The sequence below is a fragment of the Odocoileus virginianus genome, chromosome 31 (assembly GCF_023699985.2).
Source record: "Odocoileus virginianus isolate 20LAN1187 ecotype Illinois chromosome 31, Ovbor_1.2, whole genome shotgun sequence".
Taxonomy (NCBI): domain Eukaryota; kingdom Metazoa; phylum Chordata; class Mammalia; order Artiodactyla; family Cervidae; genus Odocoileus; species Odocoileus virginianus.
In genome coordinates, this window is record NC_069704.1 from 17,526,140 (window position 1) to 17,553,194 (window position 27,055).

The 27,055-nt window shown below is 37.4% G+C and overlaps 1 long non-coding RNA gene and 1 pseudogene across 1 annotated transcript in view; both read left to right on the forward strand.

Moving 5' to 3' along the window:
• LOC139032413 (uncharacterized) overlaps positions 1–17,986 on the forward strand; it is a 123,744-nt gene extending 105,758 nt beyond the window's left edge. The window contains exon 3 of the long non-coding RNA XR_011484953.1: positions 17,923–17,986. This is a non-coding gene — a long non-coding RNA (uncharacterized lncRNA). The remainder of the gene's footprint in view (positions 1–17,922) is intronic.
• LOC110123194 (olfactory receptor 13C9-like) lies at positions 15,203–16,387 on the forward strand (annotated as a pseudogene).
• Positions 17,987–27,055: the final 9,069 nt, after the last annotated feature.

The following is a 27,055-nucleotide window of genomic DNA, read 5'->3' on the forward strand; positions in this document are numbered from 1 at the left end:
TTACTGTTTCCAGGACCATGATCAAGTTGAGCTGGTGCTTGATCATGGGACTGCTTCAAAGTTTTCAGTCAGGACTATGGCTTGGGAACCTATTACTGGGGTTGGTTTAAGTGTGACTCCTGCTAAATCCATATAAGTTCAGAGCTGGTAGCAAAACCAAGGATAAGCAGGACTACAGCCAGGTCTGCAGGAGGATAGCGCAGCATCTGTGTCTGCAATTAGGTCCACAGTTGGTGGGCCTGCTACTGAGGTGTTGGCCTACTTTCTCAAACTTTGTTCCTTAGTCTTTGTCTCCAGTGGTGTGTAGTACTGTTACAATTAGATCCTGTAGCTCCCACAAAGGCACTTTTATCTATAGACAATTGTCAAATCTGTGATTGTCTTGCAGAACTAGGGCTGGGTGCTTCTTGTTATGCCATCTTACTGGCTTAATGTCATGTTCTCATTTTAAGAATTTTGGAAATTATTTCAGTATCTAGGAAAAACTCCTGAAGAGGGAACATGGAAAAATAGGACGGAGACAATATGATATAAATTAACATGATAAGTAAAAGACATGTGTTTTACTTATTTGATTTCAATAAGATACTGCTGTAAAACACACAGAAGAGAAATCTGGGATGTGACTATAGATTTGGATTCATCAGTTTATGGGTGATTTGTTGAAAAATGAGAAAGGATAAATTTGCCATATGAGATAATACTGGAATTTCAGGTGGTGACCATTTTGTGGAGAGATACTGTCAGGTCAATATGTTTTCATTTTAGATGGAAGTCCAAAGTAATTTTTGAATTGCTGTCCAGTTGTTCAGCTGTGTCTAACTCTTTTTGACCCCATGGACTACAGCATGCCAGCCTTTCCTGTCCTTCACCATCTCCCAGAGTTTGTTCAAACTCATGTCCATTGAGTCAGTGATGGCATCCAACCATCTCATCATATTACCCACTTCTCCTCCTGCCTTCAATCTTTCCAAGCATCAGGTTCTTTCCCTGATGAAAGAAAGAGTCAGTCAACTCTTTACAGAAAGTGGCCAAAGCATTGGAGCTTCAGCTTTGGCATCAGTCCTTCCAATGAATATTCAAGACTGATTTCCTTTAGGATTGACTGATTTATCTACTTGCAGTCCGAGGGACTCTTAAGTGTCTTCTCAAACACCACAGCTCAAAAGCATCAGTTCTTCGGGACTCAGCTTTCTTTTCTTCCAACTCTCAAATCCATACATGACTACTGGAAAAACAATAGCTTTGACTAGATGGACCTTTGTCAGCAAAGTGATGTCTCTGCTTTTTAATATGCTGTGTAGGTTTGTCATAGCTTTTCTTCCAAGGAGCAATAGTCTTTCAGTTTCATTGCTGCTGTTACCATCTACAGTGATTTTGGAACCCCCCTGCCAAGAGTATTTAATTGTTTCCATATTTTCCCCATCTATTTGCCATGAAGTAATGGGACCGGATGCCATTTTCTTCATTTTTTGAATGTTGAGTTTTAAGCCAGATTTTTCACTCTCCTCCTTCGCCTTCATCAAGAGGCTCTTTAGAACCTTTTTCTTTTCTGCCATTAGAGTGGTATCTTCTGCATATCTCAGTTTATTGATATTTCTCCCACCAATCTTGATTCCAGCTTATGATTCATCCAGCCTGGCATTTCACATGATTTACTCTGCGTGTAAGTTAAATAAGCAGGATGACAATATACAGTCTTGTTGTACTTCTTTCCCAATTTTGAACCAGTCAATTGTTTCATGTCTAAGTTCTAACTGTTGCTTCTTGACTCATATACAGGTTTCTCGGGAGACAGGTAAGGTGGTCTTTTACTCCCATATCTTTAAGAATTTTCCATAGTTTGGTGTGAACTATGCAGTGAAAGGCTTCAGTGTAGTCAATGAAGTGGAGGTAGATGTTTTTCTGGAACTCCCTTTCTTAGTTTATGATGCAAAAAAAAAAAAAAAATGTTGGCAGTTTGATCTCTGGTTCCTCTGTTTTTTCTCAATTCAGCTTGTACATCTAGAAGTTTTCAGTCCATGTATTACAGTGAAGCCTAGCTTGAAGGATTTTGAGCATTACCTTGTTAACAAATGAAATGAGGATGATTGTGTGATAGTTTGAACATTGTTTGGCATTGCCCTTATTTGGGATTGGAATGAAAACTGACCTTTTCCTGGCTTGTAACCACTGATGAGATTTCCAAATATGCTGGCATATTTGAAGACCCATTAATTAGAAAGTAGATACACTGATTAGAATTAGGAAAAATGTAGAGACTGTGAAACCACTTAGAATGTTTTTGTACCACCCAAGCTAAAAGGTTGTAAGAGCTAAGATCAGGACAGTAGCAGAGAACAAATGGTATTATATGGCCTTTAGGATAAAACACATCTGTGTTCAAACCCCATCTCAGACACTAACGTTCATGATTGCTATTATTTGGAAGGCACTCATAGATCTGTTGAAATAACTGAACTATTTCTGTAAATTCTAAGAACTAATAACCTACTCTAAAATATAAACTCCAATTCTAATTCTAGTTCTAAAAATCAATTCAAGTTATACTGTCCCAAAGAATACAATAAGAATGAAAATTAGAGACTACAGAAGAACGTATTTTGGCTTCAGATAAAAAAGTGTTTCCAACGGTTAACAACTAGATTCCCTGTGGAGCTGATGAACTCCCCATAACTCGAAGTGCATAAGAAAGGATGGATAAAAGCCCATTATGTATCTTTGAGAGGATATTTAAGCATAAAATGTAGAGATAGACGCTTTTAATTCTGTGAGATCTGATTATTGTGCTGACTGCCTTTGAACATTATATGGTAGGTTAAAAATACCTTTACTTTGAGGAAGATAGGATAAATTGCATATGATATTGGTATCAAGGAACTACATGTGAAATCATACAAATAATTTGAGCCAAGGTCTTTTGGTGATAATGGGAAAATAACATGATTTGGTTGATAATATGTCTTAGAAGTTTGCCTGAAGAGATCTTTTACCTTGAAATTCTTCATATCTTTGGATAGGTGAGATGATGTAGATATATTTTTATTATTTCATGCTTGTTATTCTTGAAGTTAATGATGTGTATGTGTGATAAGGTTCCGCTCTCCAGTATTTCTAAATCTCTGGTGTGATATTGAGGTCTCATAATTTTGAAAAATTGCCTGAATTTCTTTTCTGTAGTGATAAAAGTAGAAACTGTCATCTGTTTTGAGGGTAGACTCATTCTTTCTTTGGGGAAGGACCACAATAAGAAGTGGTCCTTATTGTGCTGAATGAAGCACAAGCTGGAATCAAGATTGCCGGGAGAAATATCAATAAGCTCAGATATGCAGATGATACCACCCTTAAGGCAGAAAGTGAAGAGAAACTAAAGAGCCTCTTGATCAAAGTGAAAGAAGAGAGTGAAGAAGCTGGCTTAAAACTCAACATTCAAGAAACGAAGATCATGGCATCCAGTCCCATCACTTCATGGCAAATAGATGGGGAAGCAATGGAAACAGTGACAGACTTTATTTTGGGGGGCTCCAAAATCACTGTAGATGGTGACATGAAATTAAGAGATGCTTGCTCCTTGGATGAAAATGTATAACCAACCTAGACAGCATATTAAAAAGCAGAAACATTACTTTGGTGACAAAGGTCTGTCTAGTCAAAGCTATGGTTTTTCTAGTAGCCATCTATAGATGTGAGATTTGGACTATAAAGCAAGCTGAGTGCCACAGAATTGATGCTTTTGAACTATGGTGTTGGAGAAGACTCTTTGAGTCCCTTGGACTGCAAGGAGATGAAACAAGTGAATCCTGAAGGAAATCAGTCCTGAATATTCATTGGAAGGACTGGTGCTGAAGCTGAAACTCCAATACTTTGGCCACCTGATGGGAAGAACTGACTCATTGGAAAAGACCCTGATGCTGGGAAAGATTGAAAGCGGGAGGAGAAGGGGACGACAGAGGATGAGATGGTTGGATGGCATCACCGACTCGATGGACATGAGGTTGAGCAAGCTCTGAAGTTCGTGATGGACTTGGAAGACTGGCGTGCTGCAGTCCATGGGGTCACAAAGAGTTGGACACGACTGAGTGACTGCATTGAACTGAACAATAAGAAGTGCTTTTAGTCATAATACTACTGCTGCCAAGTCATATACCTCGATTTTTTTGTTAAGCCTAATGCTTGTAGAAAAAGGAAGTGAACAGATCTCAGAACAAGGAATTAAAGAGAAAAATGGTTTAAAGATTCTACTTTGAGGAAGAATGTCTAGTCGCATGTCTGTTACTTCCACTATAAGCACTTATGCCATAGATATCTCTGCTAAAAGAATTTCAACCCAAATATAATTTGCTGCCTAACTAGTTGGCCATAAGGCAGTGTTACTATGAAAGTCAAAGTGACTTATTCCCACTTTTTTATTTGAAAGTTTTATTTCAATTAGTTGTAATGGATTAACATTTTTTCTAGTTAGTGATATTATTCAGGGCTTTATTGAGCTGACAAATGATGATAATTTGCTTTTGCGTCAAGAATTGGTTTCTTAGTTTGAAAAATGTTACACTAGATAGAAAGAGGCTGAGGGTCTCAATGACAGCGGTTTGAACCCATATTTCCCATAGAACTTTGGAACATCTGTCAACAGCTGTGAAAATGTTAAAAAAAAAAACAAACCCAGCAGTGTAGAGGTTTTCACAAAACAATACAAAGTACAGTTACAAATATGAATACTAGTATTTGGAAACTGATACCTCCATCAATGAAGTTAAAAAAGGGGAGGGGGGAGAGAAAATGCAATGCTGAACAAGGAAATATATCAGGCAAAAAAGTGCATAAAATACTATGAGTGAATGATTCAGAAGACAAATACTCAGGTACAAGTCACAAAATAAAATATTTTATTTCCATAGTATTGCCGTGACTATGCACACATTTTAAATGTATTAAAATATTGCAAAATACTTCCAATAAAGTCCTTTAAACTTTGTCATTCATCTTTATGTGGTATGTTTGTGTACTTTTTTGATGTTCCACTGTTTTTGTTCTTTTACCTTTTATGGCAAAACTGCCTTATGGCCAATTGGCCTTGCAGCAAAAATGCCTGTGGCAAAAATGTCTATGACAAAGATGGTTATAACAAAAGTATCCAGAACCATCTAGAAGATATGAGAAGCAGTTAATTCTATATTAAATTCTTTTTTTTAAAAAAAATGCATCACTTCCTTTTGTTCTCAAGTTCAGTTGTTTATTAAACATGAAAGCTTCTTGAACATGTATGTGTTTTATTCACTCTTTGGGGGCAAAATGGACTGTGGAGAGCTTAAATACAATGGAGAAATAGTTATAAGATTATCATAGAAAATGTTAGAGAAGTACAATAGCACATTCTGGGGAAAAATAATCAAGCAGTAGCAAAGTGTGTGCATTTATGCAATATAAAGATTATATTATTGAAATTTGGTAACTAAAAACAGAGGTGACTTCTGAACGCTAGAGAAATTGGGACTCCCAGTGAGTCTTAAAAATGAAAAATTTCTGTGGCAAAGAAGGAATGAGAGAGCAAGACTGAGAAAGAGATGGAAACAGAGAATCAAAAATAACAGAAGGAGGGAGGAGCTCATGCAGATCGTATTAGAGAAAAATTAGGGACAATTAGAGCTGGGGACTAGTGAGGGAGAGAGTGGATGAGGTAAGGTAAAAGGATGTATTAATCAGAATACACATGATTTTAAGCAATTTAAAAATCTATTCAAACTATTTATTAAAGGAAGTATATTAGAATAAGCAACTGAGTAGTCTACATGTGTAAATTGTAGACCCAACTTTCCAGGAGTTAATGATGCCATCAAGCACAGTCCATTTCCTTCCCTCAGCTTACTTTCCTCTTGGGTGATTTGATTCTCAGTCTGACTCTCACACACTGACAAAAATGCATAGGAGAAAATACAGGCTTACCTTGAGAAAAGAGTGACTCTTTTCTGATACTCAGACAACATTCAGCAATGAAGACTGATTAGCATGACTTTGGTCACATGCTACCCTGGATAAATCACGGTGGCTAGGGAGGATGTTCATTTTTCATTGACCCAAACTGTGTTTCATGATTATCATTCAATCCAGATAGTGTGGTCTGGCCTACCCAGCAAAATATACACTGAGATTGGGAGTCAGTTGATTCCTTAACATGAAAAGACGCATTCTTTGACAAGATGAGGGGATGCTGGACAGACAAAAAGAGCAAATACTTCAAGGAACTAAGAAAGATGATAAGGAAGAGAGAGAAGAAAGAGAAGGGTGTGAAAAGGAAGAAGGAGGTGGGAAGGGGACAGAGAGAAGGGACAGAGAGAGAGTGTTAGAGAGAGTGAAATATAGAGTGAGATACAGAGAGAGGTAGGTTTCCCGGGTGTCATAGTGGTAAAGAATCCAGCTGCCAATGCAGGAGATGCAAGAGATGTGGGTTTGATCCCTGGGCCGGGAAGATCCCCTGGAGTAGGAAATGGCAACCCAATCCAGTATTCTTGCCTGTTAAATTCCATAGGCAGTGAAACCTGGTGGGCTACAGTTCATAGAGTTGGACACAACTGAGTCCCTCCTCCAACACACAGAGAGAGAGAGAGAGACAAACAGAGAGAATGATATTCATCATTCTATCATGGCCTGTGTGGAACCAAGAGCTATTGATGCCTATAACTAGAAAGACTGCTGAAAAGATATTATATGGAAAGGTTTACAAGGATATATCAGTCAGTTCAGTTGCTCAGTTGTGTCCCACTCTTTGTGACCCCATGAAATGCTGCATGCTAGACTTCCCTGTCCATCACCAATTCCCAGAATTTGGTCAAACTTACGTCCATCGATTCGGTGATGCCGTCCAACCATCTCATTCTCTGTCGTTCCCTTCTCCTCCTGCCTTCAATCTTTCCCAGCATCAGGGTGTTTTCCAAGGAGTCAGTTCTTCCCATCAGGTGGCCATAGTATTAGAGCTTCACCTTCGGCACCAGTCCTTCCAATGAACATTCAGGACTGATTTCCTTTAGGATGGACTGATTTGATCTCCTTACAGTCCAGGGGACTCTCAAGAGTCTTCTCCAACACCACAGTTCAAAAGCATCAATTCTTCAGCACTCAGCTTTCTTTATGGATCAACTCTCACATCCATACATGACTACTGGAAAAACCATAGCTTTGACTAGATGGACCTTTGTTGGCAAAGTACTGTCTCTGCATTTTAATGTGATGTCTAGGATGGTCATAGCTTTTCTTCCAAGGAGCAAGCTTCTTTTAATTTCATGGAATCAGTCACAATCTGCAGTGATTTTGGAGTCCAAGAAAATAAAGTCTCTCACTGTTTCCATTGTTACCCCATCTATTTGCCATGAATTGATGGGATTGGATGCCTGAAACGCAGTAGCTGGGTGCAGTACCAAAAATGACAATAATTTCTGTTCGTTTCTAAGGCAAATCTTTCAGTATCACAGTAATCCAAATCTATGCCCCAACCACTAATTTCAAAGAAGGTGGAGTTTAATGGTCCTCTGAAGGCAAGGATGTATACTGTTATCAAAACAAGGACTCCACATTTAGCTTTATATTAACAGTATTCTTATTTTACTAAGTTCTGCAGGTTCATCTCTGAATACCAAAGTATATCTTTTCCCCAAACAATTCTTAAACTCTTTCATATTTTCCATGAGTGTAAGTCAAGTGTCTACTCAAGATTTTATGCACAGCTTCTTTCACATCCTTATTTCCGGATGTGGATGATGGGGTTCAACATTGGGGTTACCACTCCATAAGACAGCCCAATGATCTCATCAGAGGTCTTTATGTCCTTTGACTTGGGTTTCATGTACATGAAAAGAGCTGAAAAATATAATAAAATGACCACAGTTAGGTGGCCTGAACAGATAGAAAAGGTCTTTTATCTCCCTTCTGCAGATTTAATTATCAGGGTGGAAGAGAGGAAGAAAACATAGGAGATAAAAATTAACAACAGGAACACGATGGTGGAGGAATAGGTGGACATGGAATACATCTCTCTCCACAGATACATCAGGAATACACCTTTAGACACAGAAGTGAATGTGAAACACGGGGGGTTAAGGGGGGGGGGGGGGGGGGGCCGACAAAAATACCAACCCCAGCAAAAAAAAAGGGATAGGCCCACACAAAACTCGGTAGGATGAAGGAACTAGGGGGGGAAATGGGAGTGTTATTAGGATCGAACCTGCCTTCAGTGGGAGGAAAATGAGCGGTTCCCTCCCCCACCCGGGGCAATTGTCTGAGAAAGGGGAAAAAATTTAAAGGGCAAAGAGGAAAAAATTGACTGGGCACCAAAAAGGGAAATGGGGAATAAAACCCCATCCAGGGTGCTCTTTTAAGTGACTGATGCACTGATCTACAGTGTAGGACCCCAGGCAGGGGGTTCCTCTGTGTGCCTGACATGTCAAAAAACAAAGAAGGACCCCAGGCAAGGAAGTCCTCTAAGTGGGGGGCCCCGAAGGGTTGGACCCCCCCCCCAAAAATGGCAGAATGGTCTCTGATCGTTTCCAAGGAAAACCATTCACTATCACAGTAATCCAAGTCTATGACCCAATGAGTAATGCTGAAGAAGCTGAAGTTGAATGGTTCTAAGACCTACAAAACTTTTTAGAATTCACCCCCCAAAGGATGTCCTTTTCATTATAGGGGACTAGAATGCAAAAGTAGGAAGTCAAGAAATACCTGGAGTAACAGGCAAATTTGGCCTTGGAGTACAGAATGAAGCAAGGCAAAGGCTAATAGAGTTCTGCCAAGAGAATGCGCTGGTCATAGAAAATACCCTCTTCCAACAACATAAGAGAAGACTCTGCACATGGACATAACCAGATGGTCAATACCAAAATCAGATTGATTATATTCTTTGTGGCCAAAAATGGAAAAGCTCTATACAATCAGCAAAAATAAGACCAGGAGCTGACTGTGGCTCAGATCACGAACACTTTATTGCCAAATTCAAACTTAAATTGAAGAAAGCTTGTTTCAGAAAAGGCAGAGGAACCAGAGATCAAATTGCCAATATCCACTGGATCATGGAAAAAGCAAAATACTTCCAGAAGAGCATTTATTTCTGCTTTATTGACTACGCCAAAGCCTTTGACTGTGTGGATAGCAATAAACTGTGGGAAATTCTGAAAGAGCTGGGCATAGCAGACCACCTGACCTGCCTCTTGGGAATCCTGTATGCAGGTCAGGAAGCAACAGTTAGAACTGGATATGGAACAGACTGGTTACACATAGGGAGAGGAATGCATCAAGGCTATATATTGTCACCCTGCTTATTTAACTTCTATGCAGAGTACATCATGAGAAATGCTGGGCTAGAGGAAGCACAAGCTGGAATCAAGATTGGCAGGAGAAATATCAATAACCTCAGATATGAGATGACACCACCCTTATGGCAGAAAATGAAGAAGAACTAAAAAGCCTCTTGATGGAAGTGAAAGAGGAGAGTGAAAAACTTGGCTTAAAGCTCAACATTCAGGAAACTAAGATCATGGCATCCAGTCCCATCACTTCATGGCAAATATGGGGGGAAACAATGGAAACAGTGACAGACTTTATTTTTCTGGGCTCCAAAATCACTGCAGATGGTGACTGATTCCATGAAATTAAAAGATGATTTTCCTTGGAAGGAAAGTTATGACAAACCTAGACAGCATATTAAAAAGCAGAGACATTGCTTTGTCAACAAAGGTCTGTCTAGTGAAGGCTATAGTTTTTCCAGTGGTCATGCTTGGATGTGAGAGTTCTACTATAAAGAAAGCTTACGCACCGAAGAATTCATTCTTTTGAATTGTGGTGTTGGAGAATACTCTTGAGAATCCCTTGGACTGTAAGGAGATCCAATCAGTCCATCCTACAGGAGATCAGTCCTGGGTGTTAATTGGAAGGACTTTGTTGTAGCTGAAACTCCAACTCTTTGGTCACCTGATGTGAGAAGCTGACTCATTTGAAAAAACCCTGATGCTTAGAAAGATTGAGGGCAGGAGGAGAAGTGGACAACAGAGGATGAGATGGTTGGATGGCATCACCGACTCAGTGGGCATGGGTTTGGTAGACTCCGACAATTGGTGATGTGCGGGGTAGCCTGGCGTGCTGCGGTTCATGGGGTTGCTGAGTCGGACACGACTGAGCGACTGATCTGAACTGAACTTTACAGACCAATATCACTGATGAACATAGATGCAAAAATCCTCAACAAAATTTTACAAACATAATCCAGCAACATATTAAAAACATCATGTATCTTGACCAAGTGAACTTTATCCTAGAGATGCAAGGATTCTTAAATATTTGGAAATCAATCAATGTGATACACCACATTAACAAATTGAAAGATAAAAACCATGTGGTTATCTCAATAGATGTAGAGAAAGCCTGTGACAGAATTCAGCAAGCATTTATGATAAACTTTCGTTAATTCAGGCATAGAAAGAACATACCTCAACATAATAAAAGGCATATACAATAGACCCACAGCAAACATTATCCTCAATGGCAAGAAATTGAAAGCATTTCCTCTAAAATCAGGAGCAAGACAAGGGTGCCCACTGTCACCACCCAAAAAATTTCAAACTTATTTTTGGGAAAGTTTTAGCCACAGCAATCAGAGAAGAAAAAGAAATAAAAGGAATCCACATTGGAAAAGAAGTAAAGCTCTCACTGTTTGCAAATGACATGGTCCTCTACATAGAAAACCCTAAAGACACCACCAGAAAATTACTAGAGCTACTCAAAGAATATAGAAAAATTGTAGGATATAAAATTAATACACAGAAATCCCTTGCACTCCTATACACTAACCAATGGAAAACAAGAGAAATTTAAGGAAAAACAACCCTCCAATTCACTTTGAATGAAAAAAAAAAAAATATTTAAATCAATCTAGCTAAGGATAAAAAACCTTATATAGGTGTAAATATATAATATATATACACACATTTTACATATAAATATGGGTGAAATTTTTATATTTATATACATATATACATAATAATGGTGAAATTATTTTAAAAAAGAAATGTTTTTATATTTTTGTATAAAATATAAAACTAAAAAACATTGAAAAAAAATCAAAGATGACACAAATAGAAAAAAGGGAAAAAATTTTTACCAGTTCAGGGTTTCAAGAAACAATGAAAATGACCCCTTCTACTGAAAGAAAATTATAGATTTGAGGGCAACCCCCTACCCAAGTCCCAGTTTTTTAAATTCACAGAATAGAACAAATTTTTTTCACGGTTTTGGTAGGGAAAAAAAAAAAAAACCCTCGAATCACCAAACCCAATCTTGAAAAAAAGAATAAAACTGGAGGAATAAAACCTGCCTGACTTCAGACTATATACAAAGCTACAGTCATCAAGAAAAGTATGGTACTGGCAAAAAAGCAGACTTTTAAAATTTCAGGGGCCCCCAAATAAAGCCAGAGATAAATCCACATATTTTATGGACATCTTTTTTCTTCAAAAAGGACAAGGTATAAAGGGAAAAAAGACAACCCCCTTTAAACAAAGTGGGCGGGGAAAACTGGTCAACCACTTGAAAAAGAATAAAAACTAGGAACATTTTAAAAACACTTTTAAAACAAAAATAAAAAAAAAAGGGATTAAAAAAAATTAAATGTAAGCCCAGAAACTAAAAAACCCCTTAAAAGAGGAACATAAAAAACCCTTCTTTGACATAAAATAAACGCAGGATCCTTTTGACCCACCCCCCAGTTTAATTGGGAAAAAACCCCAAAAAAAAAACAAATGGGACCAAATTTTAAATTTAAAAAAGTTTTTTGCACAAAAAAGGAAATAAAAACAAGGTGAAAAGACAGCTCTCAAATGGAAAAAAGAATACAAAGGAACAAAGAAAAGGGGAAATTAATCTCAAAAATAAACAAGCAACTCCTGCAGCTCAATTCCAGAAAAAAAAATGCCCCAATCAAAAAATGGGCCAAAAAACAAACGGGACACTTTTTCCAAAGAAGATATTTAAAATGGCTAACCAAAAACATGAAAAGATGCTCAACAACCCCCTCATTCCCCAGAGAAATGCAATCAAAAACCCCAGTGAGGACCCCTTTTCATGCCCTTTAGGGTGGTTGCTATCCAAAAAGGGCTACAAACAATAAAGCTGGAAGGGGGGGAGAAAAAAAGGGGAACCCCCCTTAAAAGTGTTGGGGGGGAATGCAAAATAGTACAGCCCCCTATGGGGAAAAAGTGGGGGAGATTTCCTTTCAAACCTGGAAAAAAGAAATGCCAAAGAACCCCGAAATTTCCACCCTGGGATACACACTGAGGAAACCAGATCTAAAAAGACAAAGAAACCCCAAAGTTCATCGCAAACATGTATCTAAATTTCCCCGGGGCAAAGGGAAACAACCCAGATGCCCCCTCCCGCAGACAAAAAGGTTTAAAAGGGAAACTTGTGGGATAAAATATCCCTTGTTTTTTATTCAGCCCCTTAAAAAAAATTAAAATTTTAAAGGGTTTTAATGAGATGTATGTAAATGGGGCCCATTTTACAGAGTGAATTTAACCCAAAAGATAAAGACCAATTTCAGTTACTAAACACATATAAAAATTTTAAAAGATAGTAACACTAACCCTATATCAAAACAAAAAGAGACACGATGGGACAGAACAGACTTTTGGCCCTTTTTGGGGAAAAGGGGATTGGGGGGATGTTCCTAGAGGGAAAAGCCCTTGAAACAATAACAAACAAGGGGGAAAAAAGATCACCAGCCAGGGTTGGGTGCGGAAAAGTGCTCAGGGGGGGTGCATGGGGAAAACCCCGGGGGGATGGGTGGAGAGGGGGGGTGGGGGGAGATCGGGGTGGGGAAAATTAAAAAAAAAATGTAAATCCATGGGTTTATTCAATCAATGTAAAGGCAAAAAAAAAATTTCAATATTGTAAGTAATTTCCTCCAACAACAAAAAATAAGTGGAAAAAAAAAAAAAAAACCCGACATGGGGAACCCAAAAAGGGGCTTGTTCAAAAATTTGGGGAAAAGGGGAAAAAAAAAGGGCCCATATTGTAAACCCTTTTTATTTAAAAGTTATACAGAGAATTCATGTGAAATGTGGGGTGGGGGAATCACAAGGGAAATTTAAAAATTTCCAGGAGGAAACTCATTTAACCTCAAAATATTTAAAATGATACCAATCCCAGGCAAAAATGAAGAAAAACTAAAGAAGCCTCTTTTAAAGGGGCAAAGAAAGGGGAAAAAAAGGCTTAAAACTCAACATTCAAAAAATGAAGCTCATGGCATCTGGTCTCATCACTTCATGGCAAATAGAAGGGTAAAAAGTGGAAGCTGTTATAGATTTTATATTCTTGAGCTCCAAAACTGCAGCCATGAAATTTAAAAAATGCTTTCTCCTGGAAAGGAAAGCTATGACAAACTAGACAGTGTATTAAAATCACTTGGTCAACAAAAATCCATATAGTCAAAGCTGTGATTTTTCCAGTAGTCATGTCCAGATGTCAGAGTTGGACGATAAAGAAGGTTGAGTGTTGAACTGATGACTTCAAATTGTGGTGCTGGAGAAGACTCTTGAGAGCTCCTTAGACTGCAAGGAGATCAAACCCTAAAGGAAGTCAACCGTGAATATTCATTGGAAGGACTGATATTGATGCTGAAGCTCCAGTACTTTGACCACCTAATGCAAAGAGCCAGCTCATTGGAAAAGACTCTGATAGTGGGAAATATTGAGGGCAGGAGGAGAAAAGGGGTCAGAGAGGATGGATGATTGGATGGCATCACCAAATAATTGGAAATGAATCTGAGCAAACTTTTGAGATAGTAAATGACAGGCAGGCCTGGTGTGAGGCAGTTCGTGGGGTCGAAAAGAGTCAGGCACTGCTTAGCAACTATACAACAGCAAGCACATAGAAGTGATCAGTAGCTGTTTGCATTTTTCCAAAAGTGTTAATTAAAGACTCGATGCACCAATTACTTGAGTAAGGAGAAATGGTCTGTATGTTAAGTGCCTGTGTGTTTGGTAAATGAATTAGAGCAGTTTCAGTGGATTCTGTGACCATGAACAATATTACTGGAAATGTGTCTGTGTGTGTCTGTGTGTGTTGAGGGAGAGAGGTGCTATTTCTGAGGAAACTTTAAAAGGAATGGCCCCGAGCTTTATGAGGCCAGGGATTTGGGTGCAGGGGTTGTCGTTTCGCTGTCTGGGGGATGGCAGGGGGATTCTCCCCGGGGGAAACACTTAAGTGAGATCTGTTTAAAGAATTTGACCTGTTGAAGATGTGTCCCTTTTTGGGCACAGTCTTTTGTGTGTCCCCTTCCATTTGGGGGTTTAACGTAGCCCTTTTTAAAAAGGGAGTTAAATGTTTTGCCCAAAACACTAGATAGCTGTTTGACAGTGTCTTATAAAATTAAATATTCATGTCATATATCATCTAGTATGCTATCCCTTGATTTTCACCCTAAAAAATGGCAACTTGTTTTCACAGACAAATCTGAGCATAAAGGTCTATAACAGCCTATTTCATAGTTTTTTAACCCCAAACTGGAAAGAATCCAAATGTCTTCAACAGGTAAATAGATAAGCTGTATCAATACAATATCAAACAATATCAATACAATGGAGTTCTACACACCTATAACAACTTTGATGAACCTCAAAGGATTTATAATAAGTGAAAGAAGCCGGACAGCAATGACTCATGTCATTCCTTTTATATGGCATTCTGCAAAAGGTTAAACTATAGGGATCAAAAATATATATATCTTTGCCAGGATTTATGAATGGATGAAATGAGTGATTATTAACCCCCTAAAACAAGGGGGTTTTAAGATGAGAGAAGAGTTTTATGTCTTGATTTTCGTTATTACATAACTGTAATTTTTGTTAGAAAAATCACAGAACTATAACTGAAAAAGAAAAATTTTTTTTTATATTTTACTGCCTTTTTTAAATTTTAAATTTAAATTTTTTAAAAAAACCATTGAAAACCACCAAGAAAGGTAAATTTAATTGAAAAAAGGGCTTTTTGATTACAGATAGTTATCGGCTACAAGCAGGCTTGAATTTGAGCCCCTTTTGCTTTCCCCATCATTAAATGACTTTTAAAAATTTAAAAAAGTCACATTTTAATTTGATAAGAAACCTTATCTTTAAAGTGATATATAGTATGAAGTTTAAATGAGGTAATGTGTGGAAGAAAACCTCACACAGTTGCTGGTTCACAAAGAGTAATTTGTACAATAGTTTCTCCCTCATAATTCTCTTCTTGTATTATTCCTGTATTATTTACTTTTTTATTCCCTTATACCTTCTCTCTTCTTCCCCTTCCTTATTTTCTTTCTTCCCTCTTTTCATTAGGTTCAGGAAAATTTCTGTATTTGTTCATTGATGAACTTGGACTTATCATAGTAAACAAACTGTTGCTAAGAAAAACTATTTGAATTCTTCCAGGTAAAAGAGAGATGTAAAATGGTGTGGGAAAATAAAACCATTCTGGTGGAATTTTTTCTAAAGGGGCTTTCTGGTTACCCAAGGAATGAGCTACTGTTTTTTGTGCTACTCTTAATAATGCATGTGGTCATCCTTCTGGGAAATGGCACCCTTATTCTCATCAGCATCTTAGACTCCCACCTTCACACCCCTATGTACTTCTTCCTGGGGAACCTCTTCTTTCTGGACATCTGCTACTCCACTGTCTCCATTTCCCCCAGGTTTCCCGTAACCCTCTGAATATTTGTTTTTCTTGCAAGGTTCCTATGGGGCCCCCCTTGGGGAGCCCCCCCGGCCCCCCCTGGTTTTTGGCCCCCCCCTTTGGGATTTTTCAAAATCGCCGCATCTGCTTTTGGGGGGTGCAGGGTTTCCCCCTTTTTCAAAGGAATAATGTCATCAATCATTTCTCCTGTGAAATTTTGGATGTCATGAAATTGGCTTGTGCTGATATCTCAGGCAATGCATTCATCATATTTTTGGCTATGACTTTGTTCACATTGATACCTCTTCTCTTGATTGTTATCTCTTACTGATTAATCATTTCCAGCATTTTGAAGATCCACACTTCTGAGGGGAGAAGCAAAGCCTTCTCTGCCTACTGTGCTCATCTGACTGGTTATAGTGTTCTTCAGAACTATTCTCTTCATGTACATGAAGTCCAAGTCTAAAGAGACACTCAATTCAGATAATATGGATGCTACTGACAAACTTAGAACTGTTGTTCTATGGAGCAATGACTCCCATGATGAATCCTTTAGTCTACAGTCTCAGAAACAAGGATATGAAGGAAGCAGTAACACATCTATTTAATAGAAGTTTCTTCAGCAAGTGAATGGAAGAAGTATAGGATTGGAAACATGTTGGACAGTGTTGAAACTTGAGAATTATGTAGTGTTTTGGTTATCTTGACATCTTTTTGTATTTTTTATATTTTATTTTATATTTTAACTTTTTTATATTAAAAAACAATAATGGCATATAGCATTTCAAAAAAGAGCATTTCATGCTCTTTATAAGGAATTTGCAAGATACAGGAAAATAAAATGAGAAGAAGAGAGAGAATACCTATTACTCTAACACTGTGAAAAATATGCTCTATTCATTGTAGTATTGGCATAGTGTGTTACATGCCCTTTTATGTTCACATTTTATGCAATATTATTTTATAAGCATTACTTCATTAAATCTTTCAAAGTAAATAATTGTCTTTGTTGGGAAAAAACCTAAACAGAAATCTCCCAAAATACTGTACCCACTTTCCAGTTGTCGTTTCCCACTAATCTCGAAGTAGTCCTAAATGCTATTTTCTTGCTCAGTATTTAGAATATTTTATTTTCCTATGGAATTTACTGATAATGAACACTTGGAACTCTAGAGGGAGTGGGTAAATGGGGATTTTGGGTGAGCCCTATGCAATCAATCAGGATGTCTTTTGTATTTCCTTAAATCTTTTTTCAGCTTACGTGATAATATTATCATAAAGAATATTTTGCAAAATTAAAATGTGGTTTGCAATTCAGTCTCCTGATTCAAGTAAAAACATGGACAAATATTGAGTTAGATGGGAGGTCATATCAGTGTGATTTAGAAGACCAGATTCTTTGATATCCTGAGGATCTTAATTACTTTTCTAAATCTTAGAATATACAAGCTCTTGGTTTTAGTGTATATCTTTATGTCTTATCTCTGTTACTAACTAGGGTAGTGATCTTTGGAAGCAGAGAATTGGGAGATGTCAGAAGAAGATAACATTATCTTGATTTTCCTTGGCTTTCTCTTCAAATTTTCACTCTATCTAAAGAAAACACTTCTAATTTACAGTCTAAAATGAATGATAGGTTTGTTCAAGAATGAGGCACATCCTAGGAAATTCATTTGGTTGGACACATTTTATATTGATAAATGTGTAAATTCATAGAATGTTGAGCATAAACATTTTTTACATAGACAAATAAGAAAAGATGTTTGTGGAATTTGAGGTATATTTATTTTATTATTCCAAGTCTACTCTTTAATTTTAGTAGAAGGAGTATTAAATAGTCATGAACTATATTGAATTACCTGTAGCTTCCATCATCATCATTCACAGATTAAATCTGGTGGCAAAAGTTGAGACCATTGATGTATCAGATTCATACTGTGACAAAATAAGTTATGAGATCCTATTACTTTCCATATACCAGCTCATAGGACTCCATCCACTCCAACTGAGTTCCAAGTAGGTGGAAAACTTCTGAAGTTAGGCGTGTTATGTTTGACCCACAGGATATCCTGCATACTAATTTTGTCTTTTCTAAGAACTTGAGTCCAGCTGATTCCAGAAACTCTCTGAGATGACTGATCTAGGTCTGAGCCTTTTAACAATTTATAAATTTCCTCTAGAAAATTTATTAAAGCAAATAGAAATTTTAATGTGTGTATTTCTCCTCAGAGTAGAACACCAGAAGGGATTCCCCTTCAAAGGATTGTGGAATCAAGATGTGGAGGAAAGAAAGGCAAGTCACCTGTTTTGATGTTGCCATGTATTCAAGTTTGCTTGGCAAATACATTCTCATTATGTTAAATACACTATCATTATAATATAGATATACTTGTTTAATACTTGAGCCTCTAAAGGATTCTTCATTCAGAAAATTTATTATGAAAGTCTTCTATATTTTACAAATTTTTCTCAGGATTTGTGATTTGGGAAAAAAAGTTTTTGAGAAGGAATGATAACACCCCCACACTATCATCTAATGATAAAATTAAATGAAATAATTTCATTCCGGTTAAATCATCCAGCGTGTATTCTGTCATTTGTAACTAAGCCATGATTAACACTTATGGCAAATGAGGCCCTCTTTGCTTTGGTTTTTTTAGTTTCATTCATCTTCCCCTAACCCCCATCTGCCTCTTTATTTAGGTTTCTTTGATGCTGAGTTTTTCTTTCCCTGAATTCATGATGCCATGTCTTGTCTTTCACCCTTGTTGTTATTGGTTCTGTTTCTTGAAATTTTCTCCCCATATTCCTTCTTTCTCAAGTTTTTACTCACAAATTAAGGATCAGTTCACCTATCACCTCTCTTAGAAATTACTTCTTGATTCTGAATTGCCTTCATTTTTACCTCCATAGCACACTAAGTCATCATTTTTATTGCAGCATTAGGTAAGTGTAAGCTTCCTAATGGGAGGGACTGGCAATGGGAAAAACTGGGTCTTGCCCTGATGAGCAGGGTCTTATTCAGTACAACTTTAATCCAATTATTTGCTGATGAGTGGCATCGCATTCCCTTCCTGGTAGTGTTTTGGCCTAAGACCAACTTCAAGGCCAGATTCCCTGGGGATTCCTGAGATGGGACTCCGAGTTCTTATTTCTGGAGCTGAACTTCACGAACAGAACATGCAAACACTCACAGTTGCATGCAAGCGAGTAGGATTTATATTATAGAGAAAAATGTACAAAGCTCTCAGCACAGACACTCAGTTCAGTTGAGTTATTCAGTCATGTCCGACTTTTTGCAACCTCATAGAATGCAATACACTTGGCTTCCCTGTCCATCACCAACTTTTGGAGCTTGCTCAAACTCATATCCCTTGAGTCAGTGATGCCTCCAACCATCTCATCCTCTGCCATCCCCTTCTCCTCCTGCCCTCAATCTTTCCCAGCATTAGGGTCTTTTCGAAGGAATCAGTTCTTCACATCAGGTGGCCAAAGTGTTGGAGTTTCAGCTTCAGCATCCATCCGTCCAATGAATATTCATGACTGATTTGCTTTAGGATTGACAGGTTTGATCTCCTTACATAGACAGCATAAACACTGAGAGGGGGTAAATAGTCCCCCAGAAATACAGGCCTTACAGCAGTTTATATCCTGACTAATATTGATCTGTGCATTTTTGGTTGGCTCCTGTCCTTAAAATATGTACTTTCTAACCAATCAGTTTAAAGTTCACATTTTATTGTAACATCTTTATGGCCCTTGGATAGCAAGAGGAACAAACCAATCTATCCTAAAGGAAATCAGTCCTGAATATTCATTGGAAGGATGGATGCTGAAGCTGAAGCTCCAATACTTTGGTCACCTAATGTGAAGAATTGACTCATCAGAAAATACCCTGATGCTGGGAAAGATTGAAGGCAATAGGAGAAGGGGATGACAGAGAATGAGATGGTTGGATGGCATTACCAACTCAGTGGAGTTTGAGCAAGGTCCAGGAGTTGGTGATGGACAGAGAAGCCTGGCATACTGCAGTCCATGGGGTTGCAAAGAGTCACTACTGCACAACTGAACTGAATGGTTTATATTGATCCTTAGATTAAGTTGCCACCCTTTATCGTGCCCCCTGGCCATTTAAAAGTGGACCAGATGTAAGGGCTAAAGATGAATGGATCACCAGTTGTTTTTCCCTCAGGTATGTGGAACAGATATTAATTACTGACCTTTCCTGGATCTGAGTGCTGATAATTTATCAGACCAAGGACACATTTCAGGAATTCGGGACAAAAGGTATAGTTTTAGGTTAATGGAGTGAGATGTTTATTGAAAATAAGAATGAGGTCTCAGAGTCCTACACTGACTGCCTAGCAATTTCTACCTCATTCTCAGTCCCTTTGTTCGATCCTCAGGAGGGGAAGCCTGACGTGGGTTTCAGAACTTTCAGAACAGTAGGAGAACTTAGTGGGTATTATTCTCCAGTTTGTGGGTCACCCACCTGGCAGGTATGGGATTTGATTTTTATCATGCTGCTACCATCTTGCTGCAGCTTTGTCTTTGTGCAGCTTCTTCTTTGTCTTAGGATGTGGTGTATCTTTTTTGGTGGGATATCTTTTTTGGAGAAAGAAACGGCAACCCACTCCAGTACTCTTGCCTGGAAAATCCCATGGATGGAGGAGCCTGGTGGGCTGAAGTCCATGGGTTCGCTAAGAGTCGGACATGACTGAGCGACTTCTCTTTCACTTTTCACTTTCATGCATTGGAGAAGGAAATGGCAACCCTTTCAGTGTTCTTGCCTGGAGAATCCAAGGGATGGGGGAGCCTGATGGGTTTCTGTCTATGGGGTCGCACAGAATTGGACACGACTGAAGCGACTTAGCAGCAGTAGCAGCAGCATATCCTTTTTGGTGGGTTCCAGAGTCCCCTTTGATGGTGGTTGAACAACTAGTTTAATTTTGGTTCCTCGTGCATGTCCTTCTATTCTGCCATCTTGAACCAGAAGTCTCAGTTTATTTTCATCTTTGTTCTTTACACCAGTGTGTGTGTGTATGTTGCTTAAGGATACACTTTCTTTGCTTGCTTTACTTTCTCTTCCTTCCTTTTTTCTTTCTTTAAATTTTAAAAATATTTTTCTTTTATAGTATGTATCAGTTTTAGAAATTTATAATATGTTTATTGAAAAAGTCAGTATTTATGTAAGCTAAGTATATAAAGTGAATGTCTCTAAAATCTATAGTTTCTAAAAAATCTATAAAGAAATTGAGTACTGTAAATAGTTTTTATTTAGTAAAGCATAAATACATTTATACTTCAAAAGTGGTGCAAGTGTGTTTGTGTGTTAGTGTGAGCAGTGTAAGAGAGAGCCAGGGGTAGAGATAGACAGAAATAGAGAGAGAGACAGAGAGAGAATTCAATTGGGAAAACTTTGATAACATTGTACAAAGCTCCTCCTGATTCTGTGAAGCAGAGTAATAGGCTTCTTGTAATTAGGTCTTTAGGGCCTTATTTCTGCAGTCTCATAAGTTTTATACATATTTCATCTATGAAGCAATTTAGAAGTTTGCACAGAGGTTTAGAAACATCCTTTAGAACATTTAAATTGTGTTCCAAAGCCTGAAGCAGGTTCTTTAGGTATTTGTGGGTCTCCACAATGGGGTCGTATTTCAGCCTGGGCTTCAGGGGCAAGTTGTCCTAATCCTAAAATTTATTGCTAAATATTAATTTTCTTTCTATTTCGAACTAGAGGAATCTAACAATGCTTTACTTGAACTCGAGAAATTTATCCTAGTTATCATACCTGCAACCTGCATATTTCTATAGATGTCAACAAATCAATGAATTTCTATGGCAAAATGATTACTCCTCAGTAGCTGCCTTTTTAGAAGTTCATGAAAATTGGCTACAGGTAAAAAATAAAGATAAAAATATCTATTGTTGCTCCAACCTAGAGAGTTAGTACCTGGTTTGAAGGTAAGTTATTGTAAAGACCAAGAACCAAATCTTATCAACTACAAGCAAGAGTTAGACCGATGGGTTAAATGTGTCAAGTTTGAAATTAAGATGTTTTTCTCACTGAAGAGAGACTAAATATTAGAAATGGAATTTAAGGGTCTAGTCACTGAGAGGTAGTAGGGAAACATAAAGACTTTTGAGATCACAAGAGCAGTTTAACATGCAGAGGGACTGAGCAAGGAACAGAAAGGAATTTGCCCAGTAGTTATGAATTACTTTGTGTCAGTGTGTAGCTTTTTAGAGTAGCACACAGTATTTGAACACTCTTATCATGTTTAGCTAATTAAGACTCACTGCTTAGTAGCCAGGGAACTCTGCGTTCTGTAGCATGAATTCATAACAAACAGGTCTTTCCTGGTCCTCTAGCAGCAGCTCTGATTCGTTTGGCTCGGTCAACTGAGAGCAAGGTGAACTCCCTGCCAGATACTGTGCTGGGGACTCTGTGCAGAGAAAACATGTGAGGAGGAAAACCATGACCAATTTGCCTTAAAGAAACCTCATATCTGAAATAGATGATTTACCAAAGCAGCGAATAGCCAGAAAGAGACCTGATCGAGCATTTTTTCTTTTTATCATTATACTGATTGAGCATTATCTTCGTGTGTTTGCGTACATTATTGGTGACTATTTTGAATATTTACTTTTCTATTCTTAGGTTATAATTGTAAAAATGAGTGACTCTTCCATTTATTTTTTTGTGTCATAGTCTTGCTAAAAATGTTAACACAGTCTCAGTTAAAAAAAATTCAGCCATGTTTTTAAGGCAAGGAACATACTAATGCCTCCCTAAAATCCTATTTTTTTATGGAGTGAATTGAACCTTTTGAGTGATTTTTCCTTTTTGCCACTCAGTTTGCTGACATTCAAAGGATCAGAGTGTGATAAAGGATTGGAGTGTTATATACTGTGATAAAGTATATTAGGATCTGATGGTAGGATGAGCATAATACCATTTGTCAGAACACTGTGTGTGACATGAGAACTTTTCAGCTGTATCTACCTGTCCGTATGAAAAGACAATGACTGGTTCAAAGATGAGAAAGACTAACAGAAGGAAGAACCATGATAGAGAGGCATAAAGGAAACTACTAATAGTGGAAACCATTATTGTGGTAATTGTATAATATATACTATCTCATTTAATCTTATTAACAAATATATGGTACAGGTGCTATCTTTATCTTCATGCTATAGCTGGGGAAGGTGATGATCAGAAATATGCCCATGCCATCCTGGTTAGTAAGGGGCAGAGTTACCATTTAAACTAAGCCTACCTCCAAGGCTTGTGTTCCTAACATTTTTTGGAGTATGTTTGGTAGAATATCATGTAGCATGGAGGCAGCTCATGGAACAAGGATTTTTGTAGCAATGATTTTTACAGGTGTAGGTATAACCTCCATTATTCAGTGAACTTCACATGTATCTACTGCCCTTTGGGGTCTCAAGTCGTTTACACAGTAACCCAGAAAATCTGAAAAATTTTAACAAAAAGCAAATTTTATAAAAAGCTACAAAATGTTAAGAGCTGAGGATAGGACATGAATTTAGAATGGGGAAATGAAGTTGAGCTTGGAGTGATTCTGGGGTGACTAGTTATGCCCAGAAATTGGGAATAGACCTGAGATTCAGAGCAAAGTAACTTTTAAAGATAGGCAGACCAAGAATTCTGAAGAGGGAAGGGTTTTTGTACTTGTGAGTGAAACAAGAATAACAACTAACATTTATTGAGCTGTAATTTTATTCCAGGAATTTTACTAGCTCCTAAAGGTAGTAACACATTTAATGGAAAGGAAATGACTGGGGTAGAAATACAGATTCTAAACCAGATCAGAGGATAGCTTGCAGCTTGATGGAGGGACAGGAGATCCGTATGGGCCTGCAAATCCTAGTGATACTGCTGAAAGTATCTTGAATATTAAATCATGACTATATTTAAAGGACTTGTTAGTCTTTAGCAGCTCCCATTTAAGGTATGATACCAAATAAGAACAATTTTTAACTGTATGTAGTTGTGTCCCATGGCAGTGGATGGTTTGATGTAGTATGCCATCAAAAAAGTGAAAGGAAAAAGGTTATCCATCTCAAAGACAAGAATTCTTTAGCTTAAATGTAATTTATTTTATGATAGGTATTACAGTCACAAGATTCAAAACTTTTAAAAGTTACTGAATAACATACAGTAAACAGCCTCCCTTCCATTTCTGTTAATAAACTATTCATTTCCTTTCCTAGAGATAACAAGCTATTCCTGTTTATTTTTCTATAGGTATCCTACATAGGAGCAAAAAAATGTTGGTATATGTGTGTGCGTGTGTGTGCCTGTCTGTGTGTACAGACACATATAGTGACTCATACGGTAAAGAGTCTGACTGTGGTGCAGGAGACCCGGGTTCAACCCCTGGGTCAAGAAGATCCCCTGGAGAAGGGAATGGCAGTATTCTGGACAGAGGAGTCTGGCAGGCCCCAATCCATGGGGTCGCAAAGAGTCAGACACGACTGAGCTACTAACACACACATATATGCAAAATATTTATACACAGATGTTACTGTGCCTTATATACTGTTCTGAACATTTATATTGCTGTCTAGTCATTAAACCACATCCTACTCTTCGGCAACTACGTGGACCGTTGCCCACCAGGCGCCTTGGTCCTTGGGATTTCCCAGGCAAGAATACTGGAGTGGGTTGCCATTTCCTTCTCCAGCGGTTCTTGTCAACTACCACTGAGCCACCAGGGAAGTCAGTTCTGAATATTACTTTTCCCGTTCTGAATATTACTTTTAGTTCTTGATGATCTTTCCATATCAATGCACAAAAAGTCTCTTAATCTTTTTGACAGCACCAGTATTTCATTATTTCTATGTCCCCTTCTCATAGAAATTTAAATTGCTTCCACATCTGCTATTATAAATGGTACTTTAATGAATCAGTTTTTAAATAAATTATTTTACACATGCACAGGCAGAATTGTGTGGTAATTACCTAGTGGTAAATTCTGTAGTCAAAGTTGCATGCATGCCTTTATGATTCTGTTTAACACTGCCAATTTGTCCTCCACAGAGGATGCACCAATTATGTGTTCACTGAGAATGTGTAAGAGTGCCTGTCTCCTTACCCTTTAGAAGGCAAGGTCATTAGAGATGAAACCATGGCTCATCCCTGTAAGACATCAGTGCAGTGCTACCCAAGGATAAGTCACAGTGAGTGGTATTAGGACATTTTTCTGAGCAGAAGTTCTTTAGGAGTTTGGTCACTAAGTTTCTTAAACATTCCTTTCAGTATATATGTATGTGTGTATGTGTGTGTATATATATATATATATAAACATATAAAGTCCCAAACAGAGTAACAAGGTGTCAATTAGCAATAATAGTCTCAATTCATGTATCCATTTGTGTGTTTCTAGCTAATATATATTTTTGATCTTAAAATTAATCTAAATTTGATTCTCCTAATTTACCTTGGTAGCATCTTGGAATTGTGGGGTAGGGATAGAGATGGAGGAATGTAACTATTCTTGTAGTTCTATCTTCATTTTGTGTTTGAGGGATAACTTAGGAGATTAGGAGCAGTCTAGTTGAAAAAGTTCATTTGGATTTATCTGTAAGCTGGCATAGAAACACCTGGATGAACTTTTTGGCCAACTCAATAGTTATTTTTTAGAAGCAAATATTTGGTCTGTATGTCAGATTGTGAAAGTAGAGAAAGAAGGTAACTCACCACTCACGGAATGGAAAAAATGAACAAAGTGTTCAAGGTAAGGCAAACAATTGGTGTATGACAATTTAATCAGCCAGCAGAAATAAGAAAGTGGGAAATATAAGTAATGCAAAATAAGTATGTAATAAAAATAAAGTATATGGAAGGAATGAAATGAAGTACATTTGTAATTGTATTCTAAAGTGAATGGAGTGAATATGCTCATAAAACAGCAATGACTGTAAAAAGAATTAACAACTTAGACCCACATATATGTTACACATAGTTAGTGATCAGATATTTTTATACAATTATTATTATATTTAATTTATTTTATTATAATAAAAATGTGATATGTAAGTCTAAATTATATATTTTTTGGCAGCAAGTTACTTGATCCTTGCTGAAAATGTGACAAAAAATATGAATTCTCTTTGGGTGAGATATTATGATTTATATATATATATACACACAATACATGTGTACACATAATCAGGGCATTTATTGAATGCCCTATTCAAATGTTTGGGATAATTTTCTGTTATCTATATTTAATCAATTCTATATAAATATTTAAAATCAAGTTTTACTTGTGTATCTAGGATTATTTTTATATGCTTAGTTTCTGTGTTGCTTAGTGTACACCTGTTTATGGCTGATAACCTTCTTCATAAATTGTGAATGTTATAATTAATTGACCTATTTTTATCACATTTTGTACTTCCCTGGGTCAGGAAGATCCCCTGGAGTAGGAAATGGCAACCCACTCCAATATTCTTGCCTAGAAAATCCCATGGACAGTGGAGCCTGGTGTTCTGCAGTGCATAGGGTGACAAAGAACTGGACACGACTGAGCACACACAACAAAGAGAGTGAAAGTTGAGCTTCCCAGCTGGCACTGGTGGGAAAGATCCTGTCTGCCCCCACAGGAGATGTAAGAGATGTGGGTTCAATCCCTGGGTCAGAAAGATCTCCTGGAGAAGGACATAGCAACCCACTCCAGTATTCTTGCCTGGATATCAATATCATAAAAGTGGAATTTAAATTTAAAGTACAAAATGTGATAAAAATTAACTGTAACATTCACAATGTATGAAGAAGTTTATCAGCCATAGACAGGTATACACTAAACAACACAGAAACTAAGCATATAAAAATAATTGTAGATATACAAGTAAAACTTGATTCAGTTCAGTTCAGTTCCGTAACTCAGTTGTGTCCGATGCTTTGCAACTCAATGGACTGCAGCACGCCAGGATTCCCTGTCCACCACCAACTTCCGGAGCTTGCTCAAACTCATGTCCATCGAGTCAATGATATCAACCAACCATCATTATATAGAGTTAATTAAATATAGATAACAAAATAATCTCAAATATTTGAATAGGGCATTTAATAAACCTGATTATGTGTATACATGTATTATTCTATATATATATATAAATAATATATTTTCCCCAAAGAGAATTCATATTTTTATTTTTTGTTGACATTTACAACATGGATCAAGTAAATGGAACCAAATATATATAACTTTAGAATTACAGGTCACATTTTTTATCATAATGAAATGAATTAGATATAAAATGGAATAAAAATATCTGATCACTAGGTATACATATCTAGGTAACACTTGGGTTAAAGACAGAAGGAGAA